The sequence below is a fragment of the Drosophila kikkawai genome, chromosome 3L (assembly GCF_030179895.1).
Source record: "Drosophila kikkawai strain 14028-0561.14 chromosome 3L, DkikHiC1v2, whole genome shotgun sequence".
Classification (NCBI taxonomy): Eukaryota; Metazoa; Arthropoda; class Insecta; order Diptera; family Drosophilidae; genus Drosophila; species Drosophila kikkawai.
Window position 1 is genome coordinate 29784347 of NC_091730.1, and position 24185 is coordinate 29808531.

At 48.7% G+C, this 24185-nt stretch overlaps 2 long non-coding RNA genes across 2 annotated transcripts; both read right to left on the reverse strand.

Moving 5' to 3' along the window:
- Window positions 1–14264: 14264 nt before the first annotated feature.
- On the reverse strand, window positions 14265–14717 carry LOC121502724 (uncharacterized). The gene is made up of 3 exons (XR_005991066.2): window positions 14588–14717; window positions 14440–14464; window positions 14265–14382 (listed from the first exon to the last, which is right to left on the reverse strand). It is a non-coding gene; the product is annotated as an uncharacterized lncRNA (long non-coding RNA).
- Window positions 14718–19870: 5153 nt separating this feature from the next.
- On the reverse strand, window positions 19871–20317 carry LOC108084515 (uncharacterized). The gene is made up of 3 exons (XR_001771067.3): window positions 20195–20317; window positions 20047–20071; window positions 19871–19989 (listed from the first exon to the last, which is right to left on the reverse strand). It is a non-coding gene; the product is annotated as an uncharacterized lncRNA (long non-coding RNA).
- Window positions 20318–24185: the final 3868 nt, after the last annotated feature.

A 24185-nucleotide genomic window follows, 5' to 3' on the forward strand; every position in this document is an offset into this window, starting at 1 on the left:
CGACAGGATCGTCCTTTTGGTAAAACTAGGTGGTATCTCAAAATTGACCTGAAATTTGAAGAAGTCCTTATTGGGGAGCCAATACATTCCTAACGCCTTGATCGGATCCGCAGTGTCCCAGTTCAGAGGTGTCCGACTGCATTGATGCTCTGGCGGAATCCATTGCAAAAGGCTCTCTTTGTTGCTGGACCATTTCCGTAACTCCATGCAAGCGGATTTTATCGCACCCGATACCTGGGCCTGTTTATCGGAGGATAAACATGCGGAGGCATCTTCTATCGTATGCCCTCCGGAAAGAATGTCGTCCACATAGATCTCGTCCCTCAATACTTCTTCCGCCTTAGGAAACGAACACTGCTCATCCTTCGCTAATTGTTGAATGACTCTGATCGCCATGAAGGGTGCCGAAGCCGTTCCGAAGGTTAGCGTTGTCAACGCATACACATTGATGGACCCATCCGCCGCCCGCCATAAAATCCGCTGATATTGGGCGTCTTCCGGGTGAACATCGATACAGCGATACATTTTCTGTATATCCGCCGTGAACACAAATCGATAATTCCGCCAGTTGAGAATGATTGCAGACATGTCGTTTTGAAGAGTAGGCCCAGTCCACAAAATGTCATTTAAAGATTTTCCATTACTAGTCCTTGAGGAGGCATCGAAGACGATTCGCTGTTTGGTTGACTGAATTTCCTTTTTAAAGACAGCGTGATGCGGAAGTACACAAGATGCTACATGCCTGTTCGCGGCAGTACTCCTTACTGTGCTGCTTTCACTGTCCATAGCCGGCGCTATTTGCTCGAGAGCGACGTATTCCTCAATCTCATCCACATATTTGCTCCAACGGTCTGGATTGTTAGACAGACGCCTTTCCATCTGTAGAAACCGATTAAGCGCCATCTGATGGGATTTTCCTAAGACCATGGTCGGGTCGAGATAGGTTTTAAAAGGCAACCTGACCACGTAGCGGCCATCCGGCCGCCGCACGTGGGTCTTCTGGAAAAACGACCAGAGGTCCCCTTCCGTCGCTATAGGGCGATCCGGAACTGACTCGACCTCACAAAAACGCTTCAGCAATGCCTCCGTATCCAGCTGCACTCGATGACAGCGCAATTGTGTTGCTTCTCTTACTCCTTCCGCACGTCCCGAAAAGATCCATCCGAAGCGTGTATTCTGCGCTATAGGCTCGCCGGGCAATCCGATCCTGGTGTCTGGCAGCATGATTTGCGCCAACATGTCCACTCCTAAGATGAGATCGACTCTCTTCGACCGGGCGTAATTGGGATCTGCCAGGGGGAGCCCTCAAATATGATTCCAACGCTGCGGCATGAAGCTAAGGCTAGGCAGACAGGAAGTAACTGAATTGAGAACATATGCTGAATCAACCGCTAGAGAAAAATTTTGGTTAATAATACTATTGATTTTGAAATTAACTGTATACTTGCAACGACAACCGCCCCCTGGGCCCACCCCAAAAATCGATGCCCGGGTGTTGCACCGTCTCAGATGCAGGGACTGTACGACGTGTTTTGAAACTATGGTTGCCTCAGATCCTTGATCGATGAGAGCATTTATGACTGCTTGTAGCCAGTTGACCGGGTTTCGTACGGCAATACGAGCAGTGGCGAGGAGCACATTTCGGGAGGCCAGTGCAGCGGGAAAGCGCATGTGCTTTACTCAGGCAATTAATACATACATTCGCCCTGCTTACTATGTCCTTCCTCTTATAGCAGTCCAAGGCCAGAAAGGCGGCACAACGACGCAGGATATGGTCACCGCTACAGTGATAACTGGAGCTATTCGGGCGCCTGGAGTGCTCCTGTGCACTATGCACTCGCACTCGCTTGCCTGGGTCGGCAGATCCTGGGCCATTATTGGAGTCGTACGACGAGCTTCGGTTCTCGATCGCATCCATTATGACCAGCCGATTATTCAAAAATGATTCTAAATCCTGATAAGTTGGAACGGTGGCACCGCTCCCTTGGTGATGCTCCCAAGCGTTGTGGGTCTCCTTGGGCAACTTTGATGCTATGTAATGCGCCAACCAGTGCTGCCGCTCCCTGTCCAAGGCTTGGACGCGGCGGAACGCAGCCAGGCAGACAATGACCATGCTCAGCATCGACCGTATGGAATCCGTATTATCCTTTTGCAGCCTGGGCAACGCGTATATCGCGTTCATGTGGTGGGAAAAAACTAGACGAGGATTGTTGTACCTTTTAATCATCATTCCCCATGCCACGGCGTAGTTCGTCTCCTTGAGCTGCATTTGGCGGATGTCATTATCACGCCCTACCGGCAACGATTCCTTGAGAAAATGTAACCGTTGTACGTTACTCAAATTATTGTTGTTATGTATGAGGCTCGTGAAGGCGTCATAGTAGCCTGGCCAGCCCACACACGCACCGGAAAACTTGGGAACTGACATCTGTGGCATGTTCAGTCGCACCTCCGGATCAGCGGCTCCACTTGGCAATGGCTACAGCGTAGGAGTCTCGGATCCAAGTTTATCCAACTCCTCTGCGATGGCGCAATAGGTATCCATATAACGCTCCTCGAACTCCGATTGGAAATTTTTCACGGCATAGCTTGATTCCGCAAACCCTTCTAGATTCACGATCACGTCATCAGTCTCCTGGAACGCGTTCTTTAGCTTTTCCACATGTTGCAGCCGCTTCGTTAAATAAATTCTCGTTTTTCTCGATTGTGAATCCTTTTTAAAATTCGCCAACGTCGATTTAAGGGATTGGTACCGATTTGTCTGTAAGTTAGCTAATTGCTCGAAAGTCGGAACATCCGAAACAGCTTCCATGCTGACGAGTGTAAAACCAAAAACTTAGCGCAACTCACCACCCCAAATAAACATGTAAAGAGAATATCGGTAAATTCTTGTCTCGCACACAATTTGTCACTTACTCCGTTTTGCACACAAGATTCCGATCCGAAGCCACCAAAGAAACAAAAGAAGAGAGCGCCTCCGTTCCTTGACCTGCCGTTGATGCGCCTATGTATCGCCGTCTCCTTTCAGGCAGTTCGCAGAGCCGACTTGCAAACTTAACGCAGCCGCGCGATCTAACGGAATCTACTTACACCCAGTAAAAATGGAATTAAAATTTTCACAATTGCAAGGTTCCCCTCATGGGCCACCATGTATAGTTGTGTCCCCTTGTATGTATGCAACTCACAAGAGGTCATTGTAGGAGGGGTTCCCAGGCAAGAGTAAACACAGGTCGGGATAATTTCCAACGTTATAATTATTATTCACGGAGTTGCTTTAAACTTAGATATATATGTATGTACAGAGGGGTAATAGAATAAGTCGTTAGACCGGCGTCGTGCGTTCAGCGGCGTTTGCAAAATCTGACTAATTTTTCCCCTCTCTTCCATTCTCTTCTTCCCATCGTATGCACTGTCCGGAGATGAGCGAGCGATCAGCTGGCCGCCACTCTCCCGCACAGTGGGACACGCAGCAAAACTGAACAGGCTGAATATATGTTAACACAATACCTATTTAATAGTTGTGTATCTGCATTTCTTCTCAAATACAGTTCCTTAAAAAGTTATGATCAAAAATGTTTGTCCGGGTTATTTATTGTCACCCTGTATATTGGGTGTACAACTTTGCTTCCGCCGTTTTCCGATATGTGGCTGTACCGGCTGAGGCTGGTCGATATACATAGATGAGATTGCCTTTAAAGTGAGTGTGAACCGTGCCTAACGAATTGTCAACGCCGTTTCAGTGACAGTTGTTCTTGTTTTTGTATTATTAACGCTCAAAAATGTCCGCTTATGTGCCCAATTCTCGCCATTTGCGGGAAGTTTTACTTTTTGGTTACAATTGCATAAAAAATTCAGCTGAAGCGTATCGAAGGTGTCTGAAACTTACGGTGATGCAGCTTTGAGTGAAAGAACGTGTCGGGAGTGGTTTCAACGTTTTAAAAATGGTGATTTCGATGTCGAAGACAAACATGGTGGTAGAAGCGAAAAAAGCGTCAAATATGAACAACTAGAAGCATTGCTTGATGAAGATTCTTGCCAAACTCAAGAAGAGCTTGTTGAGTAATTGGGAGTGAGTCAGCAAGCCAATTCAAAACGTCTCAAGGCCCTGGGTATGATTCATGACATGACAAAGTCATCCTCCAACACGACAATGCTCGGCCTCACGTCGCAAAAGTTGTCAGAAAGTACCTGGAAACGCTGAATTGGGAAGTCTTTTCCTACCCGCTGTATTCCCCAGATGTCGCCCCTTCTGACTTCCACCTAGCCGATCAACATTTATAATCCTTCGAAGAATTGGAAAAATGGATTGCTTCGTGGATTGCGTCAACACAGGACTCCTTTTTTCGAGCCGGGATCCGAAAATTGCCGGAAAGATGGGAGAAAGTTTTCGCTAGCGACGGACAATACTTTCAATAATACATCTGTAAGCACTTTTTCGCAATTGTTTAGGTACGCGGCCCATTGCACCACCGCTGCCGGCTGAGCTTTCCGCTCACGCCCCTCTTGCTCTCCCGCGCTCGCTCCCCCGCAGCGCTGAGAGCTTTCGCACTCTCGAGCGCGGGCCTCGGGCTGCGCTGCCGAACACTTGGATCGGCCGCTGCCGGTCTCTCGCTCTCGCTTAGCGAAGTAAGCGGGCGGGAGCGCGGCCGTTTGCTTAAGCTTAGTTTTTAGTTCAATGTATGCAGCGAATTAAAGCTGATCGACTACATGTGAAGTTCCCTACGACGCCCCCGTTTTTTTATTTCTACTTCACCACTACTTCGCTTGCGCCGTGTGAATTTTCCATCCTCTAAAACTCCACTTGTTCCGCAGGAAGGAAGCGCTGCCCCAACATTTTGGTCCACAGAGCCGGATTTTTTGGACTCCGGATTATTTTCAACTCCGCCCCCACCAGTTCTCGGCGTTTCTCTCCACCAAGATAAGTACGAGCATTCCGTCTCCCCCCCCCCCCCCCCCCCCTCTCTGCCGATCTTCAGCAGTGGTCCGTACATAAATTTCGTTCACTCTGCTGCAAGATTTTTCCGTGTCGACTCCAAGTCTGAGTTTTCCTGACACAACGGCAGTTGAGGAACTTCCAGTCTTCCATTCTCGTCGTTTCGTGGAAATTTTCTATCCGCCTCCGCTTTGTGTGTGTCGCCATATTCCTGGCTTTTTTCGATTCTCGGTTCCTCCGTTGCTCCGGTGCACACACACACATACTCGCGCGCCAAATATCGGCATCTCCGCAAAAGTCAAAAGGCAAAGTGAAATTGTGTGGTGAAGAAAAATAAAGACATAATTAATAGTCGGCATCCGGAAAGTAATTGTTTCGGGAGTTCCCTGTTCGCCGAACAGTTCGCCGAACATTTCTGACAAATGATGGCTTCATCTCTGCGTGGCAAAGCCTCACCGACCGCTTCGAGAATCGGCGGTTACTTGTCAACAGCCAGTTGAAAATCCTTTTGAACATTCAGGCTGTCCCCCAAGAGTCCGGAGCCTCTCTAAAAGAGCAGCAAGGCACCGTCCAAAGCTGTCTGACAGCCTTAGAGATGTCCTCCATTCAAATCGAGGCGTGGGATTGTCTCTTAGTGTATATGCTTTCCTTAAAGCTTCCCAAAATCACACTTTCGATGTGGGAGCAATCCATACACAACAAGGCTGAAATTCCGACCTGGAACGAGTTAGATTCGTTTCAGACAGAGCGGCATGGCCGAGGTTCCGTCGACGAGCAATTCCGCCACATACTACCTTCCTCATCATGCGGTTCTGAAGCCCGAAAGCACCACCACTAAGGTACACCTCCGCAAACGGGACCAGCCTGAATGACATTATATATGCGGGCCCGGTCTTACAATCCGACCTCACGATTCAAATCCTAAAGTGAAGGTACTTTAGGTTTCTGTTCAATGCCGACATCGAAAAGATGTATCGCCAAATTTGGGTAGATCCCCAGCATACTCCTTTCCAGCGCATCCTGTTTCGCAATTCCAATGGGGAACTCCGCGACTACGAGCTGAAGACGGTTACCTTCGGAGTCAATTGTGCCCCGTTCTTAGCGTGTCCTGCAGAAACTGGCCGACGAAGAGGAGTCAAGCTATCCTTAGGCGAGTCAGATTATCCGTCATTTCATGTACGTCGACGACGTTCTCGCAGGGGCAGACTCCAAAATGGAAGCAAAGGTGAGCTCCAGGGTGCCCTGGGTTTGGCAGGGTTCCCACTGAGGAAATTGACGTCCAATAGTAAGGACATTTTGGCCAACAAGACCTCGCAGACAGCCAGCTGTGGTGGCAATGTCCAGCCGGGCTGCAAAGACCGCGCGGCGAGTGGCCCATCCAAGGCAATGATTCCCCCGTGACTGATCTCGAGAAGCGAGCCGTCAGAGTCCATGTGGCAAAGGCTCCTCCTGAAGACCTTCTTGACCGATTTTCGACACTCGACAAGGACAAGTTGCGAGTCTTCGCTTACGTTCATCGGTTTATTCAGCGCGCACGAAAGATCTTGTCTCCGGTTGAGGATCACCTGACAGCTTCAGAAATCGCGGCGGCCGAACGTCTCCTAATTTCCGTCACGCAACGCAGGCACTTCGTCCTTGAAATTGGCTGCTTAAGCCAAAAGCGGCCAGTGCCAGCATCCAGTCCGGTTCAGAACCTGAACCCGTTCCTTGACTCCCAAGGGCTCATGAGAGCATGCGGCCGTGTCACGTCCTCCGATCTTCTCCAATATGACGAACGGCATCCGGTCATCCTTCCATACGACTGCCATCTGTCTCGACTCCTAGTCCGATTTACGCATCGCATAACGTTGCACGGTGGCAACCAGCTGATGATCCGCCTGATCCGTTCCAAATTCTGAATCCCAAGGGTGAGGAATTTGGTCAAGTCCGTCATCTATTCCTGCAAGATATGCGTCATCCACAAAAAGAAGTTGCAAACGCAACTTCCCTTGCCTCATCACAAAGGGGTATGTTTTTTTTTTATATTCGTTATAGTTATTACTCTAGAATATATACATACACTACACATAAACATGGATGGCTTAACAATTAACAGAAAGAGTACGAATCGGACGCCCAGCGGTACCGCCGCCTGGCATTGCTTCGCGGGCGCTGTGACCCCTACTCTGTCTGCTCCTTTCGCCTTCGCTCCTGCTCCCTGAGAGACTTCATAACGTCCGCGGCGAATGTCGCTGTAGCCTCCCACACACGCATCATCGGCACCAGTGTCTCTGCCACGATACTGGACCCTGCTACCGCCTCCAACTCCTGTCGCTCGTGGTCAAACCGGTGGCACTCGAACAGCACGTGCCGCGCGTCCTCGACGACGCCGGAGCCGCACACTGGGCACCAGTCCTCCGTCTCATGGCCGAACCGCTTTAGGTAGCTGCGGAAGCAGCAATGACCGCTGATCATCTGGGTGAGGTAGAAATCTACCTGCCCATGCGACCTCTACACCCAGCTCGTAATGTTGGGGATGAGCGCGTGCGTCCAGCGTCCTTTTTGCGATGAGTCCCAGCGATCCTGCCAGTTCTCGAGACTTCTCCTTCTGGCGGTAATCTTCGACTCTGCTCTAGTCTGCTGGGTTGCTTCCGTGACCTGCGCGGCTGCGTAGATCTCCGCCCTCTCCCGAACGAGCTCCGTCAACGGGACTTGTCCGGCGATAACCAGCGCCGCGTCCTCCGAAATGGTTCGGAAGGCGCACGCGATTCTGACGGCGCACAGCCTATAGGTTGCCTCCACCCCTCGCACATAGCTTTTCACCTTAGCGGCTTCCGCCCACACTGGCGCTGCATATAGCATCTGCGACGTCACAACCGTCGTGAGCAGCTTCCGGGTTACTTGCTTCGGCCCTCTAGTGTTTAGCAGCATCCTGGATAAAGCTCCTGCGGTTCCGCTGGCCTTCTTGTGCACAAATTCCAGGTGCTCCTTGAAGCACAGGCGCGTGTCTAGAAGAACGCCGAGGTACCGGATTGCCCGCTGGGACCGTATCGTGGTTCCACCGACCCTCACGCTAGCTGTTTCCACCGCTTTTCGACTTGAGACAATCACCGCCTCCGTCTTGTGGGCCGCCAGCTGCAACCCTGCGTTCGCTAGCCACTACTCTACAGCCTGCACCGCTGCGTCAGCGTGAGCCTCCACCGTAGCTAGCTCCTTGGCTACCACCACTATGGCGACGTCATCGGCATAGTGGTGGTTGGCTGGTGCCGTCTGGCATTGGGAGTCTCAGAACTCCATCGTACATGGCGTTCCAGAGCAGGGGTCCCAAAACGGAGCCCTGCGGGACTCCGGCTGAGACTTTGTATGCTCTGGAACCCAGGCATGTGTCCGTCGTGAGCACTCTGTTGCTAAAGTTGCTTAGCGCTACATTCAGCAGGTAGCTAGGGATATTGAACATCCTCAGGGACTCCAATGTCCGCCCACAGTCAGCCGTGTTGAACGCGTTTCTAATGTCCAGGGTTACCACTAGACAGTAGGATTTCGTTCCTCCTTTCCACCTGGAACCAGCGATGGCTTCCCTAGCTGTCTTGACCACCTTCATGATGGCATCCATGGTCGACCTTCCCTTCCTGAAGCCGTATTGCTCAGTGGATAGGCCGCCCGCTGCTTCAACGGCTTCTGTCATCCTGGTTGCGATCACCCTCTCGAAGACTTTGCCTATTATGTCCAGCAGGCAGATGGGCCTGTAGGAGGAAGCCTCTCCTGGCGGCTTGCCTGGCTTGGCCAGCAGTAATAGCCGTTGCCGTTTCCACCTCACGGGGAACGTACCTTCCTGGAGGCATTTGTTAAAAAGCCCGGCCACTTGCTCCGGCAGCAACGCTAGAGCCAGCTTTGTCGCTCTGCTTGGAATCCCGTCTGGTCCCGGCGCCTTCTTGGGTTTTATGTTGCCGGCCTGCAGTACCTCGGCTTCCGTGACGCTGCGGAACTCACCTGGCTCAACTCTTGGGAAGTTTCTGACAGGCTGACCATCTGGGAATAGGGCTCTGACGATCTCCTGGAGGTCAATGCTCAATTCATCCAGGATACGACCGAAGGACTCCATCGAAAGGCTGGGCGCCAGGTAGCAGCTGTATAGCCACGTGCCGCCAACATTTGCCCTGACGAAGCCGTCAGCCGCCTTGATGTCGCACATCTGCTGCGCACCCACTCCGCATAGCCACAGGGCCGCTTTGCCAGTACGGTCCGTGGCCCAGTCTCGGCTGTTTCCTATCCTGTATGGCTCGCTACCTCTGAGCCGCGTTCGCGCACTGTCTGCGTCAGAAGATCCTGCGCGGCCCTGCAGTGATTCAGATTTAACTGAATTAGCTGCATTTGGTTGGTTTGTTGCCATCCCCTCAGCCAGCAGCTGGACAGCCACTGCCGCCTGCCTGGTGCCTTGCGTCCTTGCTACCGGCCGCCTTGCAAAGGAAACAAGAGGGCTCGTTGGCGCATATGGCTGCTTTGTGGCCCGACTCTCCACATTTGATGCAGCAGGCACCTCGCCACGCTGCAAAACTGCCTTGCCCAATGGGATGGGCAGGCTGACCACCGCCAGCTGCGTCTCTGAGTGGCCGCGGCGCATGCTCCGGACTCTCACACGTCCTACTTCGAAATTGAATTGGCCGGCGATAACGGCACAGACCTCCTCCTTCGAGGTGATGGAGTCGATGTCCCTAATCTCCATCACCAACACTTACGTGCGCGGACTCACCGAGCACCCACTCGATGCTCTCCTTCATGGTCTCGGCGCTCTCCACGCTGCCTTTGGCCACCTCTAGGAGCAGGTTGCCGTTGTTAGTGCGACGAACCTTCGAGACACAAGCACCCTGGTCCGACAACTGCCTGTCGCCCCTCCTGGTCACCATGGCTAGCACCTCGCTGTAGGACTTGCCGTTTGCCTGCACGATGACAGCATCAGGACGTCCACGGCGCGCTGCCCTCGGCTTCTTGGCAACTACCTCCCATTCCCCAGCGGGTTTTCCGGGGTTCTCGAGAGTCCGGGCGGCAACATGGGCCTCCGCGGGCTCTGGCTGGGCTCCTTGAGGCTTTTTCCGGGGCTTTTTGGGCCCTTTCGCGATTCCCTGCTGCGCTGCGCCAGTTGGTGTAGGGGCAGTCGCAGATGCTGGTAGTTCCGGCCAATTTGGCTGGCTCAGCCTTCGCCAGGGCTCTGTTTGAGCAGTAGCATCCTTCATCCATACTGTCGGTGTCTGCTGCTCCTTGTCGACGCAGAGTATGCACTGGGCGCATTTTGGGCACCGGCTGTTCCCGGCCTCGCTCTCCTGTCTTTCGTTGGCGCCCGCAGCTGCCGCTCTGCTTGCCGCAAGGATGTTTGCGTGCAGTGCCTTCATTTTGGCAAACAGTTCCCTTGTTGAGACGGTGATGTGACGCGTCGTCTTGTCCATCATTTTAGTGGAAACCTCCTGCAGCAGTTTCCCCAATTCTTGGAGATCCTGCAGGCTGGCTGCCTCCTCAGATGCCTTGCTCTTTTTGGCAGGCGTGGATCTCTGCGAACTGGTCGGGCTCGCAGGATCCCGTGTCCTCTTGGGAGGCGGCGTAGAGCCTGGCCCAGGGCTCCGCCCATCCAGCTCCGTGGGCGTTCGGGAGAGCTTGCTGCTCCTCTTGAAGGCCACTGCTTCATCCCCTTCCCTCTGGGGCGACCTCGCTAGATCCGAACCGCCCACAAAGGGGTTTATGTCCTCCTCCATGGCCGGCCTGTCGGTCCACGCAGGGCTCCCACGCTGGCCAGAGATTTCCACCTGGCGCTACGACGGGGGTTATACCGCCCCTTCTCGGTCTCCGACGTCCCTTGTATGGGACACCGCTTTACGCGGGGGATCGGACTTTGGTCGGCTCCGTGACCTTTCCCACCTGCCAACTGCGCAGCCGAGCACGGCTTCAGGATATAATACTATATTTATTTAATTAAATAAATAAATATCTGTGCCAGCGTTTTGAAAACTTAATCGGCGGGAAAAGTTTAGCCACGCGTGTTTACCAACACTGGAGATGTTGTGCTGTTAAGCGCGGCTCACTCCCCTGGCGTTACACAACACTAGGATATAGATCGAAATCAGCTGTGTTTACGTTCTAAAGAAACGCGGGGAAAGTAGCTTGTGGAAGGTGTGAGGAAAATGGAAAGTGAGAGCACGAAAAGAGTTTTGTGCGGAGAAGAGGAGAGGAGAGAGTCGCCCCCCCCTTGCCTCGGGTCCCACCGGTAGAGCAAGCGCCCAGGTTTGTTGGACAACTTGGAAGGCCTCAGAGCCGATCCAGGAGCGGCACCGGGTACGTACCAGGGTCCAAGGAGTCTCACACTGCACTTTTGCCCAGTTTCAGGCTAACTACGCCCGGCAACCGACCAGAAAAAGGATACTTAGGCGGAGCGCGGTTAGAACACAACCTCACAGTTCACTCTCGCAGATATGTGTCTCACAACAAAGGGGTATGTGTTTGTGTTCGTGTGCTTCTGCACTAAGGCCATTCATCTAGAGCAGTGCTCGGCACCATCACAATCAACCAAAAAGCGCATTTGTGTGAGTGAGGTACGGAGCAAAAATGACGTGTTGCTCCGTGTGTGTGAAGTTTACGCTATCCGTGTGCTGCAGGCAGAGCCTTTGCCTATCCCATGGGCTTGGGACGTGCCGACTACTGATCTAGAGCCCACATCCGACCTTACGACTGAGAAGTTTCTTGCCGCTTTTGCCCGTTTTGTGTCCCGAAGAGGATGCCCCCGTCAGGTTCAGTCGGGCAACGGGAAGACCTTCGTGGGTGCGGCTACCCTTCTCTCCCGAGACATCCTACAAGCTGTCAAGGAGGCTGTGACTGGTGCTTACAGTCACCAGCAGCTGCTCTGGCAGTTCATTCCGCCGGGAGCCCCCCATATGGGAGGCTTGTGGGAGGCAGGCGTTAAAAGTTTCAAGATCCTGTTCTACAAGTCTACGGCCACGCGAAAATACTCATTCTAAGAGCTATCTACGCTTCTAGCTAGGATCGAGGCGTGCCTGAATTCGCGCCCGCTCGCGCCAATGTCCGAAGACCCCGCGGACCTGTTGGCACTGACTCCTGGGCACTTTCTTGTTGGGGGGCCCCTCCTCGCCGTGGTTGAACCCGAAATAAAGGGGGACGCCACGGCCATCATAAACCGCTGGCAACTCCTGAAGGCTCTTAACCAGCAATTTCGTTTACGATGGAAGGAGGAGTACCTGAAGGAACTCCATAAGCGGAATAAGTGGCGAGCTCCGGCAAGGAATCTTCAGGTCGGGGACATGGTAGTTGTCAAGGAGGACAACCTTCCGTCCAATGAGTGGCGTTTAGGCAGGATTGACGCGGTCTTTCCCGGAGCCCATGGCCATGTCCGTGTGGTCGACATCCGCAAGGCGCGAGGACTCATTAAGCGTCCCATAGCGAAGCTCGTCCTTCTTCCGACGGAAGCTTCCGCCGGTCCCCAATAGCCACCGGCCCCAATGTTCTATGTCAATGTGCCGTTCCGTAGCTCCTATTCGTGTCTCGACTTGCGAGTGCCTATTACTTATTTCGATTTTTTATCTCCGTCCTATTCCGCCAGTAATAGCGGCACGATGTCTCCACGTCCACGCAGCGCCATCGCACTGGAGCGCAGATGTTCGCGAGGTTCGAATTCCTACCGATGCCGAGTCTGCAACAAGATTCATCCGCTGAAGATGTGTCGCCGTTTTCTTCGGCTGAGTGCCGAGAAGAGGCTCCGGGCCGTCCTCGCCAACCGGTACTGCCCCAACTGCTTGGCCCACGAGCACTCTGACGGAGGGTGTCAGCGGTGAGATCGCTGTATGACGTGCGGCCAGGACCACCACACATTGCTGCACCTCTCCGATGAGCCGCGGAATCCGCGTCAGGAGGCGCGACGGTCCCGGTCGCGGGGTTCTCCGGCTCCTCGGCCTTCGTCTACCGCTCTACGGCGTTCTGCAGCCGCTCCGCAACCCGCATCCGCCGCTCCACTGCGTTTTTCAGCAGCTCAGCGCCCCTCGTCCGCCGCTCCACGGCGTTCTGCACCCGCGCCGCGGCCTTCGTCCGGCGCTCCACGGCAGTCTACAGTGGCTCCTCGGCCCTCGCCTGCCGCTCGTAAGCAAGGTTCCGCCGGCAGCTTTGCGGCTACGGCGCCGTCGCTGTCGTTGCTCATGCAGCGGCACAGCGTCAATATCCTGCCGACTGCGCTGGTGCGCATCCAGACCAGGACGCAGACATTCGACACGGCGGCCCTCATTGACCCATGCACGCCTGTGAGCTGTATAGACGCGTCGCTGGCAGCGTGTTTCCGGCTGCCAACTACCAGTGTCAGTGGAGAGCAGATTTGTGCGGCTACCGTGGGGTCCAAGGCCGACAATGAGGTCCAACTCGACGTGGTCTTCAAGGTGGAGCCTCGCGTGCGCATCCGCACTCCCGTCCGGGAGCTGAGTGAGGCGGTGCGCGCCCACTTCCGGGACGTCATGCTAGCCGACGAGCGCTTCTACATGCCAGCAACGATCTCCGTAGTCCTGGGCGCGGACATGTATCCGCGTGTGATGCAACCGGGGTTCCTCAAGATCCACGAAGGGCTCCCGGTGGCCCAGAGCACCGTCTTCGGCTGGGTCGTCTCCGGCGCGTGTCACCAGCCGTAATGTCCACGGACCTGTTGCAACCCGAGTGATTGCGGAATGTTTAGGTACGCGGCCCATTGCACCACCGCTGCCGGCTGAGCTTTCCCTACGACGCCCCCGTTTTTTTATTTCTACTTAGCCACTACTTCGCTTGCGCCGTGGGAATTTTCCATCCTCTAAAACTCCACTTGTTCCGAAGGAAGGAAGCGCTGCCCCAACAGCAATAAAGCTTTTAATTTTGGGAAAAAAACGGCGGAAGCAAAGTTGTACACCCAATATATACGCAGAATTAGTAGAAGATCAGTAGCGAGGACTGTATCGCAAATATATGTCCGTATGTACATATGTATGTATATAAATGTAAATAAATTACTTTGATGTAACTTCTAGGATTGGGGAAATGTCAATGCCTTGCAGTACCATTCATCAATAATTCATCAACGTTTCATCAATAGCCGAAGGGGTGTTGTTGATGATTCAGCGATGAATTGTTGATGAATTGTTGATGAATCATCCACAATTAATCGATTAATCATCAACAATTCACAACATTTCATCATCAAATTATCGATGAATTGTTGATGATTTTTTTTTTCATATATAAAAATAAAACTCTTAAACTTTTATTAATATTATTTATTCTTACTAATTCTATACCAAAACTAAAACACAAATATAAAAAAATTAAGATTAAACATCCATATATTAAAAGGCCTTAAGGTATTTTTGATCCTTGGTGTTCCGCTTTCTATTCATGAAGACCAAATTTATTGCGCAGTATCTTCTCTGGAGGCTCAGTTTTAGTCACTTGGGAAATTGCATCTACAGAAAAAATTATAATTAATCCAGGGAAAATATAATTTCATTAAATAAAATTACCCAATATATTGGCCATTACTGCAGTCTGAAAAGAAAATACATACACACATATATAAATATAATATATTATATTCATATAATAAATAAAATAATATACATATGTACATTTATAGGCTTCTATTTCATTAAGAACAATCTTTTTACTCACCTTTTTTTATATTCCAATATGGCCCGGAACGTAATTATTGAATTATTTGATTTCTTAATATTTTTAACACACGACACTTCTGCAGTGGAGAACACTTCAACTTGTAATGCAAAGGGAATAAGAAGAAGCATGACGAAACCGAAGACTGAACATTTCTTTCCCCCTTCTTTCGCTCTATCACCATCTCTTTCTAATTTTCGGGACAGTTGCGTTTCTTAGTTTGTTTCGGACTTCAATAAACGAAGCCCATGCAAATTTTTATTGTTTTTTTTGGACATGCACCAACAAATCGGACTCGAAGGGAGTTCGGGTTCAAGTAGCAGTCGGCAGAGCGTCGATTCTATCGACGTCGCAGTCGACGCGTTGATGAATTGTTGATGAAAAGGCCTATTGATGAAATGTGGTACTGTAGGGTAGTTTTACAAAGGCAAAAACCCCTCTAGCTTTACATACAATTAACCGATGTGATCGGTTAAGCTCAAGTTGTGGGTTAATAGAACTCAAAGATCCGTTACAGAATGGATTCGTTCTACACTCTATTCCATTTGGAATAGTTGACATGGAAACAATTTCTGGGGTAAAACGACATGTATTTACATTTAGAGTTGTTAAGAAACAATAAATTGTGAGTGCACCAGGACAACATGTTGTTTAAGGGTCCATTCTGGTAGGTTGAAAAAAAATCGAAAATTTTTTCTTTAATTTTTTTATAGTTATAAGTGTCTAGAATATCATACTAAAACGACAAATCGAAATACGTAATAGTTTAAAAGTTATGAGCCTCCGAACCGGCCGACTCAAAGGAGCTACAGAGCAAACATAAAACTTTATACGCGTTTTCTGGAAAACTACATTTTTCGGGCTGGCGACCATAATATCTCAGTCAATTTTTAACGAATCTTAATGATTTTTTTTTAAATACGCGTAATTAACGTGTCCATGGAATAGGCTACAATTATATTGATAGCTTAAACATTGGATTTTTTATTAATAAAGAATTATAATGGGCTTCATTTCATTATTCTATTCGTACATTTCATGGCCAGCTGCAAACCCAGCCTGCCCCGATCTTTAGTGGCATCTTGCCACGATTTCTACGGCGCACAGTAGCGCCTTTTCTTATTTTCAGTTTGCAAAAATCATAACTTTTGAACCAAATAAGATAATAAAATAATTTAAACGCCATTTGACACCCAATTGTAAAATGTACATATTTTTTTTTGAATAATTTGAAAACTGAAAAAAAAAAAATTTTAACACATTTTCTTTAATTTTATTGGTTTGTATGAAAATGTCGGTATTGGTATATTTAAGGGTCCATTCTGGTTAGTTGTGCCAAAAAAAGGCAATCCTTAGGAATTTTGTTTTGACAAAGAAAAATACATAGAAAGTTCAAACTTTACACGTTAATTTCTCATAGTTTAGAGATGATTTACCAAAAATGTCAATAATTTTAGAGCATGTCCTGAAGCAGGACACAGGGCGACGGAAGCCTATGCCCAAAAAAAGGAGGCGGCGTAGAGCCTGGCCCAGGGCTCCGCCCATCCAGCTCCGTGGGCGTTCGGGAGAGCTTGCTGCTCCTCTTGAAGGCCACTGCTTCATCCCCTTCCCTCTGGGGCGACCTCGCTAGATCCGAACCGCCCACAAAGGGGTTTATGTCCTCCTCCATGGCCGGCCTGTCGGTCCACGCAGGGCTCCCACGCTGGCCAGAGATTTCCACCTGGCGCTACGACGGGGGTTATACCGCCCCTTCTCGGTCTCCGACGTCCCTTGTATGGGACACCGCTTTACGCGGGGGATCGGACTTTGGTCGGCTCCGTGACCTTTCCCACCTGCCAACTGCGCAGCCGAGCACGGCTTCAGGATATAATACTATATTTATTTAATTAAATAAATAAATATCTGTGCCAGCGTTTTGAAAACTTAATCGGCGGGAAAAGTTTAGCCACGCGTGTTTACCAACACTGGAGATGTTGTGCTGTTAAGCGCGGCTCACTCCCCTGGCGTTACACAACACTAGGATATAGATCGAAATCAGCTGTGTTTACGTTCTAAAGAAACGCGGGGAAAGTAGCTTGTGGAAGGTGTGAGGAAAATGGAAAGTGAGAGCACGAAAAGAGTTTTGTGCGGAGAAGAGGAGAGGAGAGAGTCGCCCCCCCCCCCCCCTTGCCTCGGGTCCCACCGGTAGAGCAAGCGCCCAGGTTTGTTGGACAACTTGGAAGGCCTCAGAGCCGATCCAGGAGCGGCACCGGGTACGTACCAGGGTCCAAGGAGTCTCACACTGCACTTTTGCCCAGTTTCAGGCTAACTACGCCCGGCAACCGACCAGAAAAAGGATACTTAGGCGGAGCGCGGTTAGAACACAACCTCACAGTTCACTCTCGCAGATATGTGTCTCACAACAAAGGGGTATGTGTTTGTGTTCGTGTGCTTCTGCACTAAGGCCATTCATCTAGAGCAGTGCTCGGCACCATCACAATCAACCAAAAAGCGCATTTGTGTGAGTGAGGTACGGAGCAAAAATGACGTGTTGCTCCGTGTGTGTGAAGTTTACGCTATCCGTGTGCTGCAGGCAGAGCCTTTGCCTATCCCATGGGCTTGGGACGTGCCGACTACTGATCTAGAGCCCACATCCGACCTTACGACTGAGAAGTTTCTTGCCGCTTTTGCCCGTTTTGTGTCCCGAAGAGGATGCCCCCGTCAGGTTCAGTCGGGCAACGGGAAGACCTTCGTGGGTGCGGCTACCCTTCTCTCCCGAGACATCCTACAAGCTGTCAAGGAGGCTGTGACTGGTGCTTACAGTCACCAGCAGCTGCTCTGGCAGTTCATTCCGCCGGGAGCCCCCCATATGGGAGGCTTGTGGGAGGCAAGCGTTAAAAGTTTCAAGATCCTGTTCTACAAGTCTACGGCCACGCGAAAATACTCATTCTAAGAGCTATCTACGCTTCTAGCTAGGATCGAGGCGTGCCTGAATTCGCGCCCGCTCGCGCCAATGTCCGAAGACCCCGCGGACCTGTTGGCACTGACTCCTGGGCACTTTCTTGTTGGGGGGCCCCTCCTCGCCGTGGTTGAACCCGAAATAAAGGGGGACGCCACGGCCATCATAAACCGCTGGCAACTCCTGAAGGCTCTTAACCAGCAATTTCGTTTACGATGGAAGGAGGAGTACCTGAAGGAACTCCATAAGCGGAATAAGTGGCGAGCTCCGGCAAGGAATCTTCAGGTCGGGGACATGGTAGTTGTCAAGGAGGACAACCTTCCGTCCAATGAGTGGCGTTTAGGCAGGATTGACGCGGTCTTTCCCGGAGCCCATGGCCATGTCCGTGTGGTCGACATCCGCAAGGCGCGAGGACTCATTAAGCGTCCCATAGCGAAGCTCGTCCTTCTTCCGACGGAAGCTTCCGCCGGTCCCCAATAGCCACCGGCCCCAATGTTCTATGTCAATGTGCCGTTCCGTAGCTCCTATTCGTGTCTCGACTTGCGAGTGCCTATTACTTATTTCGATTTTTTATCTCCGTCCTATTCCGCCAGTAATAGCGGCACGATGTCTCCACGTCCACGCAGCGCCATCGCACTGGAGCGCAGATGTTCGCGAGGTTCGAATTCCTACCGATGCCGAGTTTGCAACAAGATTCATCCGCTGAAGATGTGTCGCCGTTTTCTTCGGCTGAGTGCCGAGAAGAGGCTCCGGGCCGTCCTCGCCAACCGGTACTGCCCCAACTGCTTGGCCCACGAGCACTCTGACGGAGGGTGTCAGCGGTGAGATCGCTGTATGACGTGCGGCCAGGACCACCACACATTGCTGCACCTCTCCGATGAGCCGCGGAATCCGCGTCAGGAGGCGCGACGGTCCCGGTCGCGGGGTTCTCCGGCTCCTCGGCCTTCGTCTACCGCTCTACGGCGTTCTGCAGCCGCTCCGCAACCCGCATCCGCCGCTCCACTGCGTTTTTCAGCAGCTCAGCGCCCCTCGTCCGCCGCTCCACGGCGTTCTGCACCCGCGCCGCGGCCTTCGTCCGGCGCTCCACGGCAGTCTACAGTGGCTCCTCGGCCCTCGCCTGCCGCTCGTAAGCAAGGTTCCGCCGGCAGCTTTGCGGCTACGGCGCCGTCGCTGTCGTTGCTCATGCAGCGGCACAGCGTCAATATCCTGCCGACTGCGCTGGTGCGCATCCAGACCAGGACGCAGACATTCGACACGGCGGCCCTCATTGACCCATGCACGCCTGTGAGCTGTATAGACGCGTCGCTGGCAGCGTGTTTCCGGCTGCCAACTACCAGTGTCAGTGGAGAGCAGATTTGTGCGGCTACCGTGGGGTCCAAGGCCGACAATGAGGTCCAACTCGACGTGGTCTTCAAGGTGGAGCCTCGCGTGCGCATCCGCACTCCCGTCCGGGAGCTGAGTGAGGCGGTGCGCGCCCACTTCCGGGACGTCATGCTAGCCGACGAGCGCTTCTACATGCCAGCAACGATCTCCGTAGTCCTGGGCGCGGACATGTATCCGCGTGTGATGCAACCGGGGTTCCTCAAGATCCACGAAGGGCTCCCGGTGGCCCAGAGCACCGTCTTCGGCTGGGTCGTCTCCGGCGCGTGTCACCAGCCGTAATGTCCACGGACCTGTTGCAACCCGAGTGATTGCGGAATGTTTAGGTACGCGGCCCATTGCACCACCGCTGCCGGCTGAGCTTTCCCTACGACGCCCCCGTTTTTTTATTTCTACTTAGCCACTACTTCGCTTGCGCCGTGGGAATTTTCCATCCTCTAAAACTCCACTTGTTCCGAAGGAAGGAAGCGCTGCCCCAACAGCAATAAAGCTTTTAATTTTGGGAAAAAAACGGCGGAAGCAAAGTTGTACACCCAATATATACGCAGAATTAGTAGAAGATCAGTAGCGAGGACTGTATCGCAAATATATGTCCGTATGTACATATGTATGTATATAAATGTAAATAAATTACTTTGATGTAACTTCTAGGATTGGGGAAATGTCAATGCCTTGCAGTACCATTCATCAACAATTCATCAACGTTTCATCAATAGCCGAAGGGGTGTTGTTGATGATTCAGCGATGAATTGTTGATGAATTGTTGATGAATCATCCACAATTAATCGATTAATCATCAACAATTCATCAACATTTCATCATCAAATTATCGATGAATTGTTGATGATTTTTTTTTTCATATATAAAAATAAAACTCTTAAACTTTTATTAATATTATTTATTCTTACTAATTCTATACCAAAACTAAAACACAAATATAAAAAAATTAAGATTAAACATCCATATATTAAAAGGCCTTAAGGTATTTTTGATCCTTGGTGTTCCGCTTTCTATTCATGAAGACCAAATTTATTGCGCAGTATCTTCTCTGGAGGCTCAGTTTTAGTCACTTGGGAAATTGCATCTACAGAAAAAATTATAATTAATCCAGGGAAAATATAATTTCATTAAATAAAATTACCCAATATATTGGCCATTACTGCAGTCTGAAAAGAAAATACATACACACATATATAAATATAATATATTATATACATATAATAAATAAAATAATATACATATGTACATTTATAGGCTTCTATTTCATTAAGAACAATCTTTTTACTCACCTTTTTTTATATTCCAATATGGCCCGGAACGTAATTATTGAATTATTTGATTTCTTAATATTTTTAACACACGACACTTCTGCAGTGGAGAACACTTCAACTTGTAATGCAAAGGGAATAAGAAGAAGCATGACGAAACCGAAGACTGAACATTTCTTTCCCCCTTCTTTCGCTCTATCACCATCTCTCTCGGGACTTTTCGGGACAGTTGCGTTTCTTAGTTTGTTTCGGACTTCAATAAACGAAGCCCATGCAAATTTTTATTGTTTTTTTTGGACATGCACCAACAAATCGGACTCGAAGGGAGTTCGGGTTCAAGTAGCAGTCGGCAGAGCGTCGATTCTATCGACGTCGCAGTCGACGCGTTGATGAATTGTTGATGAAAAGGCCTATTGATGAAATGTGGTACTGTAGGGTAGTTTTACAAAGGCAAAAACCCCTCTAGCTTTACATACAATTAACCGATGTGATCGGTTAAGCTCAAGTTGTGGGTTAATAGAACTCAAAGATCCGTTACAGAATGGATTCGTTCTACACTCTACGAGGGTGGGCTGATAAAAAGTCGGCCTTACAAAGAAAATACGTTTTTTTTTAATTTTTTCTTTTTTATTTCTCAACATAATCTCCTTTCAGACGTATGCACTTGGACCACCGATCCTCCAGTTTCTTAATACCTTCCATAAAATAGGATTTGTCCAGGTCCTCAAAATAGGCGTTTGTTTCACATATTACCTGTTCATTTGACTGAAATTTCTTACCCCCAAGCCATTTTTTTAAGTTTGGAAATAAATAATAGTCACACGGTGCTAAATCTGGAGAATAGGGTGGATGGGGTAGAATTTCGTAGTGCAATTCACACAATTTCGACATGGCGACAACGCTCTTGTGAGCGGGAGCATTGTCCTGGTGAAACAAAACTTTTTTCTTCGCCATGTGAGGCCTTTTTTTCTTCAGCTCCGAATCAAATCGTCCCAAGACATTGGAATAGTATTCTCCCGTAATTGTTCTGCCTTTTTCCAGATAATCCACATGAATTACACCTCGGGCATCCCAGAAAACCGTTGCCATCACCTTGTTGGCCGACAAACCGATCTTTGCCTTTTTCGGTGCCGTTTCTCCAGTTGAAATCCATTGCTTTGACTGTTCCTTACTCTCTGGTGTATGGTGATGAATCCAGGTTTCGTCAACAGTCACAAAACGGCGAAAAAATTCGTTTTTGTTTGCGTTAAGCAATGCCAAACTCTCCTTCGCAATGTGCAAGCGGTTGCGTTTATTTTCCATTGTGAGCAATCGCGGCACCCACCTTGACGAAAGCTTACTCATGTGTAAAAATTCGTGTAAAATGTGTCCAACGCGTTCCCGAGAAATGTTTAGGGCATTTGCAATCTCTCGCAGCTTGATTCGGCGATCATCCAGTATCATTCCATGGACTTTATCCACAATTTCTGGTGTTGTCACCTCTCTGGGACGACCCGGGCGGTCATCGTCAAAAATGCTTGTCCGCCCGCGTTTAAATTCAGCAGTCCAATATTTTATTGTTGAAAACGATGGAGCTGAATCCTTATAAACTTTGTCCAACTCATTTTTAATATCTTCGTTGGATTTCTCTTTTAAAAACAGAAATCTTATGACAGCACGATATTCGATTTTGTTCATGTTGACGACAATGCAAAAGTGAATGCGCTAAAAGTCCCGCCAAAATTACCAGTGTTGATAAAACCGCATGAAACTTTCACAGTAATCCGCTGATAGAAAACACTAATCGAATAAAATATTTATGAATTTTTAAAAAATTTTTTTCTTTGTTAGGCCGACTTTTTATCAGCCCACCCTCGTATTCCATTTGGAATAGTTGACATGGAAACAATTTCTGGGGTAAAACGACATGTATTTACATTTAGAGTTGTTAAGAAACAATAAATTGTGAGTGCACCAGGACAACATGTTGTTTAAGGGTCCATTCTGGTAGGTTGAAAAAAAATCGAAAATTTTTTCTTTAATTTGTTTATAGTTATAAGTGTCTAGAATATCATACTAAAACGACAAATCGAAATACGTAATAGTTTAAAAGTTATGAGCCTCCGAACCGGCCGACTCAAAGGAGCTACAGAGCAAACATAAAACTTTATACGCGTTTTCTGGAAAACTACATTTTTCGGGCTAGCGACCATAATATCTCAGTCAATTTTTAACGAATCTTAATGATTTTTTTTTAAATACGCGTAATTAACGTGTCCATGGAATAGGCTACAATTATATTGATAGCTTAAACATTGGATTTTTTATTAATTAAGAATTATAATGGGCTTCATTTCATTATTCTATTCGTACATTTCATGGCCAGCTGCAAACCCAGCCTGCCCCGATCTTTAGTGGCATCTTGCCACGATTTCTACGGCGCACAGTAGCGCCTTTTCTTATTTTCAGTTTGCAAAAATCATAACTTTTGAACCAAATAAGATAATAAAATAATTTAAACGCCATTTGACACCCAATTGTAAAATGTACATATTTTTTTTTGAATAATTTGAAAACTGAAAAAAAAAAAATTTTAACACATTTTCTTTAATTTAAAGGTGAACCGTCACAAAACCGTGAGCGCTATTTATTGGTTTGTATGAAAATGTCGGTATTGGTATATTTAAGGGTCCATTCTGGTTAGTTGTGCCAAAAAAAGGCAATCCTTAGGAATTTTGTTTTGACAAAGAAAAATACATAGAAAGTTCAAACTTTGCACGTTAATTTCTCATAGTTTAGAGATGATTTACCAAAAATGTCAATAATTTTAGAGCATGTCCGGAAGCAGGACACAGGGCGACGGAAGCCTATGCCCAAAAAAAGGATCCCCCCTGGCGATCGTTCTGCAGGACGTAAAAATTTACTGAAACTAAAATTTCAAAAATCTTCTTGTTTAGTATGAATGTGGATGTGAACTTTTATCCAAATTTAATAAAAAAAAATGGCGGCGATTCAAAATTTTTTTTTTTCGTTTTTCTGAAAAATTTCTTAACGTTTTTGATGAAAAAAATCTAATGTATAAGCTATCAATGTAATTGTAGTCTATTCCATGGACGACTTCATTACGCGTATTAAAAAAAAAAACATTAAGATTCGTTAAAATCGATTTTTTTTAACAAACCAGAATGGACCCTTAACCCTGAGTAGTTTTTCTGCAGACGCAGCAGATGAAAGTTGATTTTGGTCCAGAATAGATCCACAAAGGTCGTAGGTATAGTGTATTAGGTGGCTCAGTCCACTCAAAAAAGACATAGACTACTTAAGCCAGGAGAAGTGAAAAAATTGACACTTGGGAAATTTCCAGTCGAAAAAGTATAATTTAAATCCTTTTTGCTTTTGTTCGAGCGGCGCTACTGTGCGGCGGTTAAAACCGATGTACTACACTGAAAAAGAGGAACCGTCATGGTGAAGATTCTTTCAACCAGATTCCAAAGGAGGGCCGAAAGGACCTCGCCTTGTGCCGTGCCTGTGTTCTCTCCTTTCACCATGATTTTATTGCTGGGTTGTTTGACATTTAGCTGTCCCAAGCTAAGATTAATAACAATTAATCTTTTTGAGCTCACTTGCTTTATTCTAAAGGGCTTCCGAAATAACTTTCAGAAAGATCTATACTGATTTCAGTAAAGCATTTGCCTCTGTCAACCATTCTGTTCTTGTTCGGAAACTCGATTTAAGAGGGTTTCCGATTGATCTTTCTCCCGTAAGGGACTCATTTGGGTGCCCTATTGTTTACATTATTTATCAACGATCTGCCCAAAGTTTTGACCAACTCCAGAGTACTTATGTACGCTGACGACGCACAGTACCGCCTCTCGAACAAAAGCCGTTGCAAAAATAGGAAAATACATAATCCCAAAATAGTTTTTAACCATACAAATCCGACAGGGAATTTTCCAAGGATTATGAATCAGTAATCATCTGTAATCTGTAATTTTAAGATATCTTTTTCGTGTATGTTTGATTGTTTGGAGCG